Here is a 15,693-nt window from a genome sequence, read left to right as displayed (position 1 = left end):
GGTGCTGCAGATGCCCCCCAACTTTTCTCTGAGTTTTAGTTTTGTGTAACACACTTACCTCAGTGCTTCTGGCATTTGTTTCTTTTAGAACCTACAATATTTACATAACCACCAGAACACTGAGAAAAATGATACCTATTCATAAAAGGTTTGATGAGCTAACAAATCATCATTTTGCCTTTTGCTCAAGCAACATGAGGAGCCAGTCAGCACACAGGAAGAGTTTGTGTTTGTGTACACACATGTGTACTCTGTGTATAGAGACAGACTTTGGAGAAAATAGGGAAACATTGGTGTACAGAGGGTGTCATATTTTCACATTATAAATAGGTTGATTTACTAAAGTCAATCAAATACTTTTTTATAAAAGCAAGGAAAATCCCTAATTGTGCAAGGAGTTTGTTTCTGCAAAACTGTTGCATGCATTATTTCCCCTCATTGACTTAATATGACCACTCCAAAGTTTAAAATTCAGTATATGCTGAATGCTTAGATTTTCAAAGGAACGAAAGCATAAAAATTTGCCCCAAAAGAGAGCTAGTTTCAAGTTTTTCTTTCTTCTGGAAGGGTTTCCTAAAGTTTATTTACTCTTCATGATGAGATTTCTGATGTCTACAGGTTTCTCTATACATGTAGCTATTGGCGTGTGCATGGTTGATTGAAACATGAGATCCATCTGCTATCTAAAAATACTGGAAAGTTGTAACTCCCAGAAGAAAATTATGTTGTATATTAAGAATAAGGGGCCCAGCATGGTCACCTAGCCTGAATAAGTGTCTATTTTACACAAATTCCTGTTGGCTAACAAGGTATCATGAAGTGCAGCTTTGTGCAGTAAGAGCACATAACAAACCAGAGAAGGAACAGGTTGCAGAGCTTCTGCAGAGCATGTGATGTGCTGTGTTCACACCCTGGCATGCCCTGTAGCAGCTTGTCTGTACAACTGTTCCTACAGGCAGTAGAATCCTTGTTTCACCTTTTGCTTAAACTTTGTTTAATAGGGGCAAGAAGCCTGGCTATTAGAAATAGAAAAAAAAAAAAGTTGTGAATTGGCTAAATTTAATCTGAATACCATACAAAACCTTCCTGACTAGGTTTATCAAAGTATATATGTTATATTAAAGGATCAGGGATTTTTAAATATATAACAAAAGACTCTATAAACAAGAAAACAGAGAACACCACCGAGAAATGAAAATTTGAAAATGCAGATTTCATCTATTTGCATAATATAAGGTTTTGAGGCTAAAAATAAAACACAACAAGCATAATGAAATTTGCAATAAAACGTAGAAGTGTGTAAATCTAATACTAGCTTCCTCATGTCATACTTTCAGTACTATAATAAAAAAGTAGCACTGTGGGGCAGACTAGCATAGGAGAGGTCGGCAGTGGAAAATACTCCTAATTCAGCTTTAGTAAATTTCTGGGCAGATGATTTGGTTAACATGAATAAGAAACATAAGGATGTGAAGATACAAGTCAAGAGCAGTAATAGCACCTCCTCTGTGTACATAAGGGATGGCAGTGGCACAGTTCCCTCCATATAACTTAATGTATTTAACTAAGGTGCTGAAGTTACAAAACTGGCTGACTTCAGCTAAAAGCTGGTTGTTGCCAGAAAGCACTTACCTTTTCCCTCTGCCCTTCTCCTGTAACTCACTCTGCTCTAGGCTATGTGATCCCTCTGCTGACCTCCAGCCACCTCTGGAGCTCATCTGGCTGCAGGTTGTTCAACCTGATGAAACAACAGAAGTTACCTTTGCCCACCTTCCAAAGTGTACATTTTTTGCCAAGTTAGTGAATTTTGTTGCCTGACCTTGAAATGAATCATATAAACTTCAGAGGTAACACAAGAAAAATGTGGGAGAAAAGAAAGAGGAGCTGGTAAGGTGTGGACAGGACTCAGTGCCCTCCCTCCAAGAACTGATTTGGCCCAGCCACTTGTCACTCTCTGGACTCCCTATTTAACCTGTAGAGAGAAGTAAGTAGTTCCTGAAGCAATTTAGGGGAAGCTCTTATTTGTCTATCAACTATGCTTAAAAATAAGGAGAATACTTTCACAATTTATTTTCTTAAACTAAAAGTTTAACTTAATGTGGTAAAAATATCCTGCCTTCATCTTCCTTACTCTAAATCCAGCCTTCACAGCAAGCTGGAAAATATTCTATGGCTTTCAATGACCTTTTTTCCATTGTTAATCTTTTCTGTGTGGCATCTGTCTCTCAATACTCCTTTTATTTGCATTTCCAGGTGTGAGACCTTTTAAAAAAATTTTTTTTAATTATTCGCTGAATGCTTAATTTGATGTTTTCTTTCAGTGAATGACTTTGTTTACAATTCTTCTCATTCCATAATTTGTATTAAAAATATGTCTTTTGTTATTGTTATTAGTCTTCTTCTAGCTACACAATCATGTTTGCATTCTTCTGTAGTTGCTTTGGCTACATTTGCTTGAATGTTCTTCTGTGAATGCTGTTTGCTATTGGACAACATAGTTCTCTTTACAATTGCTTGCCTTCTGTATAACATTTTATTTGGAGCATTTTTCCAATTACATATATTTTTATATTTCAGGGTTTCTTTCCCGGAAAACAAAACAAAACCAAACCAACCACAGGTGGTTGCAAAGGAGCAAGACTTCACTAGCAAATAGGAAAAAAGCCTCAGGAAAAGTAAGAGACAACACTTTTTATCACATCAAACTTGTTCACTCATTTGTTTAAGCCCTGTCAAATAGGCTGAGTCAGAGATTTGACTTTTCCTAGTGTTATGGATCTAGCCAAATATTAGTTGTAGAAGATGGACTTGACTCTCTCCAGTTCTGTAGCATCTTAGATCTGTAGCTGCATAAACAGGAGACCCCCTCAAACAAGCAGTGTCCTCCTGCCCACAGGTCACACAGGTGCCTTGGAACAGATGTGTGGGAAAAGTGCTGGGACCAGAGGCTGGAGGGAGCCTGGGGCTGTGACTGAGAGGTGGGAAGAAAAGGGAAGCTGTGGCACTGCCCAGCAGAGCTGTGGAGGGCTGGCTGTATGAGAATGTGTGTTTGGAAGCAGTTGTGGAAGTCTCATTTTAGTGCATGAAACTTGATAGGTATGAAAATTACTTACAGATTTTTCTGTACCGGAGTTGCCTATCAGGTAAACATTCTCTCTGATTTTGCAGACAGAAAATGTAGTAGATTAAGTAACCTCTGTACGAATTTTTTTTACAGGAGGTAATTTGGAAAAAGAGTCAAGACTTTCTGATTTCATGGCAGTTCTTTCCACATTAGATTGTCTTTCTCAGATGTTTTTGCTGTACTTGTTCTTTTTCTCTTTGTATCTCTATCTTGACAGTTGTAACATTCATATTACATTAACATTCATATTGAGTTTGAAACTTTTTTCTTCCTATATTCACCCTGTTGTTTCCCTTTTCCCTTGTTTCCTTAGCCACACCTTTCTCATTCAAGTCCCTTCTTTGAGACGTTTTACAGCACTTTTGTCATATTGGTGCATAAGGAAGGAAACTCCCAATATCAAATACTGGAAAAAAAAAATGGGTTTGAGGTAGTGTAGCAGTGAGGCCTTAACACAAGTCCTGCTAACCTTGTGTCTTGCAAAACCATCCCATGAATTTTCCTTCTGTCATAACTTGAACTTGTAAATGAAAACAGCCTCATGTGGCATTTGACAACAGAGGCCGCACCATGAGAGATCTGATTATTCTGTTCAGTATTTTTTATGTCTATTTTCTCAACTCGTCTTCATAAAAGCATGACATCATGCACAAATTGAATAGTCTTTCTAAACACATAGTGAATTTATTTTGTGATTGTCTGTGAATTGTCCTTTAACATTGTGAGGGCTACTACTGCAATAATGAAGTTTGTTTTTTGTACACTATCTCTTAACCCTTGCTGAGTAGAACAGGAATGTCAAAGATTCACTGCTGCTAGGAACAGCCCTAGCCCTTTTCCTCTGTGTGTGTATGTGTCCGTGCACAGAAAATACATTACAAATCGGGGATAAACTGAGTTTCTGCTTATAAACTTCAGGGATTCATTATTTTATTTCTTGCATAATATAATATAAAATCAGATCAGTTTATTGTGGTGAAGCTGATTTGATGTGATGGAATTCGGTCTATTACATTTCCTTTCCTTTTTTACAGATGACTGAGTTTTTCCCTTGGGATATGGAGTGAGGGTTGAAGTAAAAGAGCAAGCTTTAGTCCTTCAAGTCCTTTGCCAAAGTAAGGCAGATAAATGTAAATTTTACTATATCCTACTAACAGCTTTAAGGAAAAACATCTTTGCTTCTAAGTACAGTTAAAATCAGTTTGTGTCTAAAAAAATTTAAAAAGGTGAATTAAGCACAGTGCTACCTGAATATAAATGTTGATTAGACAGCTTTGCTCCTGGCACATGGAAATTAATTAATATAAGCACAGTATCAAACAGAAGAGACAGCAATAGTCAGCTTTCTGTCCCATTATCTTCAAACAATGCATTGAGATTTATTTCAGCCATATTGCAATAGCTGAAGCAGCTAATTTAGTGGAAGAAATTATAAACAATAAAGAGAAACGAGTCCAGTTATTTGCATGCTTAGTAGACTTCCTGAAGCTGGAAGTAAACAGTGTTTATGGTATCAAAATTCCCTGCATGCAACCTTCCTCTCCACTGTAACTGGCAGTTTACTGTAAACATCAGAGTATAAACATGTCTTGAGGTTGGTAAGTTGAATACTAATTAATTTGAGCAGGGTTTTCTAGATTTAGGGGATAGTGTGAAAGACAGGTTTGGGCTTAAATAAACAGGCAGCAAAAACTGGCATCTAGCTGGGAGTATTGGAGGACAGGTGAAAATGACTGTGGAGGACCAGCCTCTTTGAGGCCTGTGAATGTAAGGATGAGATGGGGGCAAAAATGAAAGATGAGAGTCCAGATATTTAATCATTTTGTTTCTCAGATCTTGGATGACAAACTTCCCTCGCACTTCCCACCTTGTGGGGCTATCCCGGATTACCAGCCTGGGATACCAACAAATAAGAACAAAGCAATGACTACAGAAATATTCTTCAACTTAATACAAATAAAACTGCTGAAATTATTTCATGATCTTGGATTTATGACTTATTATTTCAGAACATTATTCAATGATCTAAAATCCTGAAGCTTTTTTGACCTAAAAGCAATTATGCATTTTGGGGAAAAAAAAAAAAAAAAAAAAAAAAAAAAAAAAAAAAAAAAAAAAAAAAAAAAAAAAAAATCAAACCCCAGGTTGCGCTGGGTATCAGAAACTAAAAAAAAAAAAAAAAAAAAAAAAAAGAGATTTTTTTTATTCTTTTAGGGGTTCAAAGTATCTTCAGTAAAAGTGTAAAATCTTGCAAATTTGGCTTCCCAGTTTTAGAGTATCCCTTTAGTCCATTGTTTTGATCTGCTGGAAACGTGCCTCACAGTAATAGGAAACCTTAATCTTTCTGTTAGTGGGCTGCAGGCTTTGCCGTGAATGTGACTGGGCATACCAAACATATTTGCATGCTGCCAGGTGGGGCAGCTGCGCTCCCCCCGGGGCAGGGCTGGTGCATCTCGGCTGCGGTGAAAACATGCCCGGTGCACTGAGTAATTCATTACTGGTGGGAAGAGCTTCAACAGTAGTTTTAGGATGCAAATGTAGAGAATCAGCTGAAAAATCTTTTCTCAGAATCCTAACCAGGCTGAAAAAAAAAAATGGTTGGAGCATTTTGGAGTTTCGTTTTAGGTTGTCAGAGGAACTATTAAGTAGATACTTCAAATATAGCTTTTGTTCTTTACTGTGATAATCACTAGTTTTTGCATGTGAACTAACACATATGCTGCTGAATCTTCTTGATATTTAGTGGAAAAAAATCTGGTACTAAAGTTTAAAAAAATTTTTAATAGCAATCTATCATCATAAAATAGTTAGATATGGGTTTGTAAATTTCTGAGCCCAAAATTTGTGTGTAAGCTTGAAGTTCTTTACATTTTCAAGCTAACAGAATATTAGAGCACCAAGTTTATGTATTTAAACATAAACAGTGGCAACAATTAGAAAGCCATTATAATTAATTTTATAATTATAAGCAATGGAAACAATTTTAAACCCTTTGTAATTATTTCTATAATTAATTTTTTTCATGATTAATATCTGTTCAGTCTTTCATATGCTGTATATTTTTTTCTATTAACGGCTCACACTGCTGCTGCCCAAGGACCACCTGGTTTAGGAATGAAGATTTTATCAGCCTAAGCAGGAATCTCTCAGTAATAGGAATTTCCATTCCAATTATTGGTTTCTAATAACGATTTTTCATTGCTAGAATTTATCTGTTAAACTGGAGATGGCTAAAGAAAGGCCCAACAGTTTTCTCAATGTTCTAGCAAGATGACAATTTCAGAGCATTTCTCTGAGTGCAAGGTGTGAGCAGGTACCTGCTGCCTCTGCAGCGCACACAGTTCCAGCCTTGGGGAACCACTAGAGGCTGCTCAATAAACACAGCCCCACCTTCGCTCTTGAGAGGGTGGATGAGATCATGTGTACGACTGAAGGAAAACATTCACAGAGCACTTGCCTAAAAGACAGCATGTTCTTCCTGCATGGGATAGTGGGGAGACACAAGAATAGAAATAAAAGCAAAAAATAATAATAATTTTCTGATTTCTGGGCCATTTTATTTGCTGGTTGAGATTGTTAACGCTTGAAGACATGATCTTGCTGACTGATGCTATTTCTATTACACAGAGGCCATTCTGTTTGATGAAACTGAGGGGTGGAAAGCAAGAAAATTTGTACACAGCAACAGGTTAGAACTTCAACAAAAATATAAAAGAATTTCATCCTTGTCCACTCTAACGAATAACTGCTGGGGGAAAAAAGGTGTGTGTGTTTATACATATACTTCCGTCAGTTACATGTTAAATATGTATGTATGTACCAATAAGTACATATTCATGTTGTTGAGGAAAGATTTAGTAACAAACCTGTTCTCTTGTTTCCATCATCCTCTTGAGTTTCTTGTTTAGTTCCAATGAGAAAAAGAAACTTTCTGCTGGCTGGAGCTGCTGTCTTTTCAACAGCTCGACCAACACAATGCTTCCTTGTGATCTTTGGTAAGGTCATACAGGGAATTTCTGTAAGTATTGTACTAAACCCCGAACCCCTAAATTTCAAACATTATCTAGGATCTGCCCAGATAAGAACAAAAACTACACAGATGAGACATGAATTCTGATAATCTGAAAGCACCACATCACAGAAATGATTTGCGTATACTGGAATTCTAGAGACAGATTCAAAGGAACAAGAGGTGAGAAAGTATCACAGGCAAATGTGGACTCTAAAATGACCTTCCAAAATGGAGCTCACGAATCCAGGCACTTTCATCAGTAAATTTAGTATTGTGGAGCTGAAGGATCAGTCAGAAAGTTACTTGTAGCTCAGTGCTGATTCATCTGGGGTGTTAAATGTTGCATTAGTTAAGCAAGAACAATTGAGAAAGAAGCCGTTTCTCTGAGATTAAGAGGTGATGGGGAAGACTCGATGGCCTGAGGCTGCTTTTGTTCTTAAAAGGTGGGGATGGGGAGGAAAAACGCTGCACGGTATTTATTCATGAGCAAAGCTGGTTAACAAATGGGGACGGGGTGATTATAAAATGACTATTACAGCCATCAGATTGGAGTCCTTTCTTGAAAACCTGAACCACTTCGTAGCTGACTAAAGTTATACTTTAAAAAGGAACTGTTTAAGAGTGTGTCTGTGCATGCTGCTATAGATGCATGTGCAGAACTATCTGAAAGGAACACTCAAAATACGTATGGTTGTGTATCTGATACTTTGAAAAGATCTGCCCTTCACACCATCAGGTTTTTGTGACATTCTGGGAAACAAACACTGACGTTCAAGATCAATATCTGTCTCAGGCACTGATGGTATAAAAAGTTTAGGGACAGTGCTGTACAGTTCTTTTTTCCTCAGCTTTTTTCCTTCTTCTGTGCTCTAGCTGTCACTCTCAAAATATTTGAAAATGTAAGATTCCAACGACCCAGAGGCTGAAGTAGTTGTGGGTATTTCAAAATACTGCTAAGTAGCTATGAGTGCATGACTCATTAACTGATGAAGAATTTTATTGCTTACTGTCACTTTATTGTTTTGCCTCCTTCTGTACCTGCATCTGAAGTACATTATTGTTGTGTCTTTAGATCAATATGGTCAGCACTAAACCGACTAAAATGAATGCCACAGCACTTCAGCCAAGGAATTTCCTTAAGGAAGTCTGTGATTACATTATTGTCACGCTAAAGTATTTGTTTGAAGGACCCTGTAAGGGCATGAAATCATGGTGATTCCTCTTCACAGCAGTATTTGTGAAAGCAGATTATAGTTCAAATGGCATTTTTGGCCCCAGCCAACTGTCAAAAAGAAAAAAAGTTGTGAAACTGTGACTTAGTTTAGCTAAAGAATAGTTAGGAAGTCAAGGCTTCTAAAAATTCTCCCAAAAATTTACTTTCCCTAACAAGTTCTAAACCCCTAGTTAAAAACACAAAATCAGCTTTTTACACTGTGTAAGTAATGAAAGGGAGGCCAGTCTTATGGTTTGCTAAAAGGAGACTCTTTTTTTCTCCCTCCTGACCGTGGTACCTCTGTTTATGCAGGCTCTGGCAGTAACAGAACTCAGTCAGTCTGGTTGGTGATCAAAAGGGGTTTTACTGGTGAATTAACAAGTGGTTTTGGCTCAGCCAGAGTCTGACCACAACTACAGCAGGTACAAAGAGATGGGATACATGAAGCTGGGAAAAAGAAGTGTGGGGAAACAACAAGGGTTTCCCACTTCTGGCAATGCCAAGCTGTTAAACCAGCTTAGCTGTAGTATTTAACTTCAAAAGTTGTGTTCAGAAGTTTTACTTGAAAAGGCATGTGTCAAATTTCAGATTTTTCTGAACAGAGTTTAAGTTCAGAATTCAACTCAAATTTGCAGGTGGTCATGTGAGCCTGTTGTCTGTTAACTATTCAAACCAATAAAGTTTTAGACTTAGGTATTATCTCAATAATACAGTTTTAGAAATTTCCCTTAGTTCTACGATGCAATGCAACGAAACACATAGAGACTTAAAACACCCTCAGCCAGTTTTGCAGAGGAAAAGTGGCAGAGCAGTGCATCAGTTCACTGTGAATTTAACAGTTTCATAAATGCTAGTCCAGCACTCTCTCAGCAATGCTGCTGGGACTGTTGAATATGTTGTCACACATGACTGTTGATCTGTACCAGGTCTGGAAACATCTTCCCTGCTCTGAGGCTGAATAGGTCTTTGCCAGGCCAGTTATTCAAACATATTTCTGTGTTAGCTAGCTGCAAGTCACACAAAATAAGAAAAATTGTTAGCTTTAGGCCACATGAGAACTGAATTGTGTTTTGCTTCTGGATCATAGCTTGACTACATGATCTACATAACAGAAAATGTTCAAGCAGAGGATGCTCTATTACTCAGCTGGGAGGGTTAAAAGTAAAGATGTAAGCTACACTGAACAAATAAATGGACATTCACCATTTAACACACAGGACATAGTGTTTTTATTAACAGATTCTGCTACTGCTGAATGTTCTTATGGACTGTAAATCTTTATTTTTGTTTTTTTTTTTTTGTTTTTTTTTTTTTTGAGCTGTAGTTCATGTAAAATACTCAGATTTTTTTCTTTTCTAACAAATTAAAATATTCTTTTGTTCCACCTGCCTCATTGAGACGAACTGTACAGTGATGCAGGAGTATGTTTGTCCTCTTGCCTTGGGTTTATTGTGCAGTCACTGCCCAAGAACATTTTCAATGGTGACCTAGTTCTGGGTGGGCTATAAAGAAAAATGCCCATTTAAAAAGGGAAAGGGGAAGAATATCCAAGGCCTCTTTGAGGCTTTTGTCTATCACCTCTATATTATGAAAGTCTTGTATCAGATTCCCACATGTCGTTATTATATGTATATAAACATACATATTTTATACTTAAAATTGGATGAGTTTATTATCCTGTGGTTTTCTTTGTAGTGCAAAAGAAGTGTGAGACTTATTACTGTTTGAACATGCCTACTGTAAGTTTCAGATACATCTACTTGTTTTGATATTCCTCTCCAGGGTAAAAAATTCAAATTGACCCAGAGAACACACAAATCTGGAGGGAAAGGGAAAAGTCTAATCATTGGGTAAAATTTGAATGTCAAGTCTTCCCAGGACATTAAGGAGAATTATGAGAATTAAGTTGAAGGAAGCAAAGAGAAAGAGGAGGCAGAAGATGTTGCACAACTCTGAGTAGAGATTTCTTTTAGAATACTTTGTGAAACAAACAAAAGCTAGAATCTCTTCACATGAAGTTCATCATATAAGATTGACTTTTCAAATCTGAATGGTGTTAGATCAGCTCAGTGGTCCAACCATAAAAGTAGTTGAGGTATGGGTTAATGTTACTTCTACTATTTCTTGAACAACATACAAATTAGGATTCGTTTTTGAATGAGTACGGAGGAGAAAATTCAGTATGAGATGTTGATTCAATTGATAACACCATTTGATTTGAAGGTAAGGCAGTAACTGCAGAGCACTGCTCTGGGACATTGTCTCACTCCCCTCTTCTAGAGAATCTCATGGAAGAAGTTCATAGCTACACGGCCGAACAGAAATGCAGCTCTCTAGAGTATATTTGTCTCATACCTAAGTAGTGGCCTTCCAGAGACTAAATGGCAGTTATGTTCCATTAATATAATTCTACCCTTAAGCAGTGGGCAAAGGACACAGTTTTGTAAAGTTCAAAATGAAAATGAAGACAAATATAACAGATGTCCTTAAAACCTGCAATCACTGCATAGCTTTCTGTGGTGAAATAAAATGCATCTAAATATTGCAAAGGAATAGGTTACATTGAATATGACACAAGCAATACATTCTTTATTCAGAATGGATCCAGAGTCCAGGAAATATAATATGGCTAATTTATATAAAAAGTAATGACAATAAAGCTTTTGCTTTAACTTTCAACAGGAATTCACTCATGTTCTACTCATGTAGTAAATGAATTTTTTACAAGGCCCAGGGGAGTCTTTTATTTGCTGATTTCTATTGAGTCTGGTTAACGGGAAGCATTGTTGAACTACAAAGCAACAAGTTAGCTCTGTGCTGAATGCTGCCTTCACTGCTGATAGCTGTCATGTCCCAGTGGAACTTGTTGAGAAACCGTGCAAATGCTAAGAAATTCCAAATATTTTGCAGGTATGCAGTTTACATCACATTTGGAATTTTTGCAAAAATTCACTCATGATCCAGCTTTGGACTAAAGTTTGATGCTGTTGCTGGAGTTGGCTTGATATACACAGAATTGGTTTGTGTGTTCTTTATCAATGGTGGTATATCCTCATCCCTTTCCAAAAGCTGTGCTGAGAGGATGTCTTCAGAATTAAGGCTAAAATATAATTTCATGCTATTGTCAAGTGGGAGCAGATATCCTGAGTCCTGAATCCTCAGAAAGTCTTCTGCCAGTCATGCCTTTTGTTATATCAAGGATATCAAACTGAGGCACATGGACTCCAGCTCTGGCCATGTGTTGGTGTGTGTTTCACAGAGGAAGAGTAATGAGGAGAAAAAGAGAAGGGCTTATACAACCCTCCTGTGCAGCCTATGAACAAATTGTGTTGAGTCAAGCAGTTCAGAAGCAATCCTCGCTGTTCTGACATGAACTTCACTTTATTAGCTGTTTAAGGTGTAGCCTTACACAGAGTATATGGCAACAGCATTATCCAGATTGAAAGCAATTATTAAGGGCCACAATGAGCAAGAGTTGCATAGCTATAGTAACTTCAGAGTGAAGCTGCTTAAACATGAAGGCACTGCTGGGAGGGGTGGAGGAAAGGTATCATAAAGAATCACTTATGTCAAAAGAGCATGTTTCTCCTATGCAGTCATTCCTTAAAAAGGTCATATCTGCTGCTGGTAGGAAAATGACAGAGTCACACTCAAATCAAATGTGAAATTAAGTATAAATGGCATAATAGCAGATGTAAATTTCACACTGCTAAGGCAGTTTTTCTTTGAAGTGTTGCTTCCTTTCACTGGGAGCAGGGGGAGACAGCAATTTGTGAATGATGTGTGAAATATGTACTCAATTTATACTTGTAATACTATTGTGGGAAAGCTATGATCTCTACAGACATTTGATTATTCTGCTATATACTCAGCTAATGTTCTGCATTTTCAGATACTTGAGAGAAATGATAGAAAAAGATGAACTAAAAGAAGATTAAGCAAGTCAGAAATGCTAAATGAGCACAGATCAAATATATGCCTTTGGCCCAAACTTGAAAACGCTGAGGGAACAGAAAGGTGAGGAACGAAAATGAATATGTAACAAAGGAGCTATGTATATGTGCATGTAGATATACATCCATATTTGTCTGTAATGTGGGATCATCTGTTTTGATGAACTTGCTATCCAAATGTTAATGTTGCCTTGTTTGAAAGATGTATTTTAATTCAGGAAATAGATTAGGAAACTGAACTTTTATATTTTGATTCTCTGAAATTTGATGTTGAAGCAATTGAAGCAGTTCAAGCAGTTGATGTCTTTATTCTCTAAAGGGCTAAAGAAACAAATAGATCCCTGAGCTCCGATTTTCCTTCGTGTATAAACAATGCTCTTGAAATTACTGTCTTTTGTCTCAGTCAAGGACAGTAGACCAAATAAACTCCTCAGTGTTTCATGCCCATACTAATTTTTCTTGATACATTACAACATCTTGATACATACATTTTCTTGTTTCATATTAAAAATAAAGGTAGGAACTGTGGTTTTATGAATTTAAGAGCATTCCAGTACCCATCCTTTCCCTCGGCATTCCTAAACCATTGTACAAACCATCGTGCCCAATGCCAAACCAAGTTCCCTGTTAAAATGTGATAAATGTTTTTTGTCTTCTTGCCTTGATTGTGCTGTGGAAAGGCACATGAAGACTGAAGAGAGTACATTTTTTATATTAAATAGCAGCATTTGACAATACTTGTTGCCCAAGAGCCAGGAACTGTGGGCCTGACTTGCAGAACTGTTGGCTTAATAATCCCTTTTCCTGAAAGGGACTTAACAGTTTTTGTCAGTTGTCATACACTATATTTTTTCATCTGAGACTGTGTAATCCTGCCTGCTTAATCCCCATATTATCAGTCCCTTATGATTTTTCTAAGGAAGGGGTGTTTTCTCTTCTACATAGGAGAATAAAAACCACTCTTTCTGATGCAGCATATTGTCCACACAACAATGAAGAGGTTACTGTATGACTTTGAATCAGGGTATATAGTGGATTTGTAAATCCCTCTGAGGCTGGTCTTGAGTAAGGCAGCTAATCCCAGTAAGAGGGTATTGCTTCACATGCAATCCTTGCAGAGCTGTGGAATCCATTCTTCCACACCAGCTGTCCAGGCTGTTTGCCTTCTGGGGCTTTGGTTGCTACTATAGATAAACTGTGCAAATAAATGAACTTGGCTGTTACTTTACACCCACTAGTTTAGTTTCATTATGTGTATGCTCCCAACCTCCTTCTCTGCCCCCCAATAATATGTTGGGACTATTATGGAGACTGCTATCCCTTGGAAGCAATGAAGCTGCATCCTCAAATGCATTGTCTGTTCCCTGTAGTGCTTTTAGGCCTGTACAACAAGTTCTAAGACTTCAAGTGAGAATCCTTTCCCATTGCATTTGAGTCTACATCATTCTAATGTGCACTGCAGATTTCATTCTGGGAAAAAAAAAAGCAATAAAGTAGCTGTTAAAAATGGGACCACTGATTCCAAATTTTTAGTTTTCTATTGTTGCCTGTATCTTCCTCTGTATAGAAATCCTTAGGGAAACTTGCACTAAGATGCTGTTGGTTTTCTGTCCTTTCTTAGAAATGCTGGGAATACAAAATACTTTCATGCCCATGAACCAAAGGATTCTGATTAAGTTCCCACAGAATACAATTACTCACACCTACTCCACCTCACTGCTGTGCCAGTAACTGTATCTTATTAATCATCCCTACTATCCACCCAAGCCTTAGAAGCTGCTATCATTTATAACATGTCACGAAAACTGTAAGAAGTGTTTAGTGGGAGCCTGAAGTCCCATTTGCAGTATGCAGTGACAATAAAACAAACAATAGTTTTATACTCTGCATCAGAGGAAAGGATAAAGAAGGAAATCAATGAAACTGTGGGACTGATTCATCAGTAAGAATGTTCCTGATATTAATTTTCTGCCTGCTTTAGGCATTTTTAGACAGCTTAAGTTTCAGCAATGAGTTCTGTGCTCAGATTTGTTTTACATCACTAAATGGGTGTATGTTTAAAAGTTGTTTCTTTAAGTAAACTATGTTAAAAACCCAAACAAACAGCAAACACAACTTCCTGAGATTGATGTAATTACTGAGCATCAACAGGACTGACAGATCCTTCTATATAATAATTTAAATTACAGATGAAGCAGAAAAAGGAGAATGCAAGCGATCTAGCAATTACACCATGGTGCTGCCTCAGAGCACTGAGAGAGTTGTTTACATATATTACAAATAATGAACCCTTACCCTGTGTGCTGGGGCTACCAGTCAGCCTACAGCATCCATGCCAGCCCAGAGGGATTTCAGAGGGACCCACCAATTCATTTTCTTCTGTCACAAAGCAGCCACCAATGGAAGCTCTGGATTCAAACAAATGAAAGGGTAAGAAACATATTATCACCACCCCAAACATGGAATTCTTCTGAAAAATACATCTTATGGTAAATACTTCCCCAAGACCTTGTGTGAACTGTTTAACAAGAGCACAAAGACAGGTGGCTTTGCCAGCCAGGCAAGATCTTAAGATGTAGATGTTTATGTTGTTTTAACCTCCAATTATCTCTCTGGAGTAGAGGAGACTGCTTTTAAGGCTGCACAGAGCAGGAAGTGCTAAGTATATTCATAAAGGTGTGGCTTAGCTCCCTAGCAATTCCTTGGCAACAGGGACTGCTAGCCTTAAGTAAAACAAACAGGCTTTGTGGAAATCAAAAGTTGAGAATGCAAGCTATTCACATCTCTTTGATTAAAGCAGCCAATCTTTGATTGAAGGTGGTGGGTTCCACCTTGTTCCCCTAAACCAAAAGGATTCACAAGGTTTGGACAGATAAATCCTGTGCTTTTGATAACAGTGCAAAATATAAAATGTTTTTAAAAATCAGTTTTGCAAAGTCAGTTTTTAAAAGTCAGTGTTGTGAGAAAAGGAGGAATTTACACATTAATTTATCAAAAACTTGATGTTTTATACATTCTCTGATAGGGATTCCTGCATAGATAGAATGTAATCCAGAGTTTTGAAGAGACAGGAAAACCTGATGTCACAATTTTAGGTCTTTATAAAGTAGGTGTAAAATGCTGCCCATCGTGACTCGGGTGTGACAGTGACAGCTGGCCTAACTGCCCTTAGTGAGGCTGCAGGTGTTCAGCGGCACCTGGCCCTGGGGAAGCTTGATGTGCCCTAAAGCCATGGATTCATGACCTATCAGGCAGGAGTGCCCCCTTGTTTGCCCATTCCCACGCGTCTTGTTTTTTCCAGGATAATTCAACCACGAAGGAATGAACTCCACTTTAGAGAATAGAGAATTGGACTACTCAGACTCCCTCCTCACACAAAGTAGAACACTTG

Source organism: Vidua macroura, chromosome 11 (assembly GCF_024509145.1).
Source record: "Vidua macroura isolate BioBank_ID:100142 chromosome 11, ASM2450914v1, whole genome shotgun sequence".
NCBI classification, from domain to species: domain Eukaryota; kingdom Metazoa; phylum Chordata; class Aves; order Passeriformes; family Viduidae; genus Vidua; species Vidua macroura.
The sequence above is the reverse complement of the archived record's forward strand: the minus strand, read 5'-3'. Positions refer to the sequence as shown.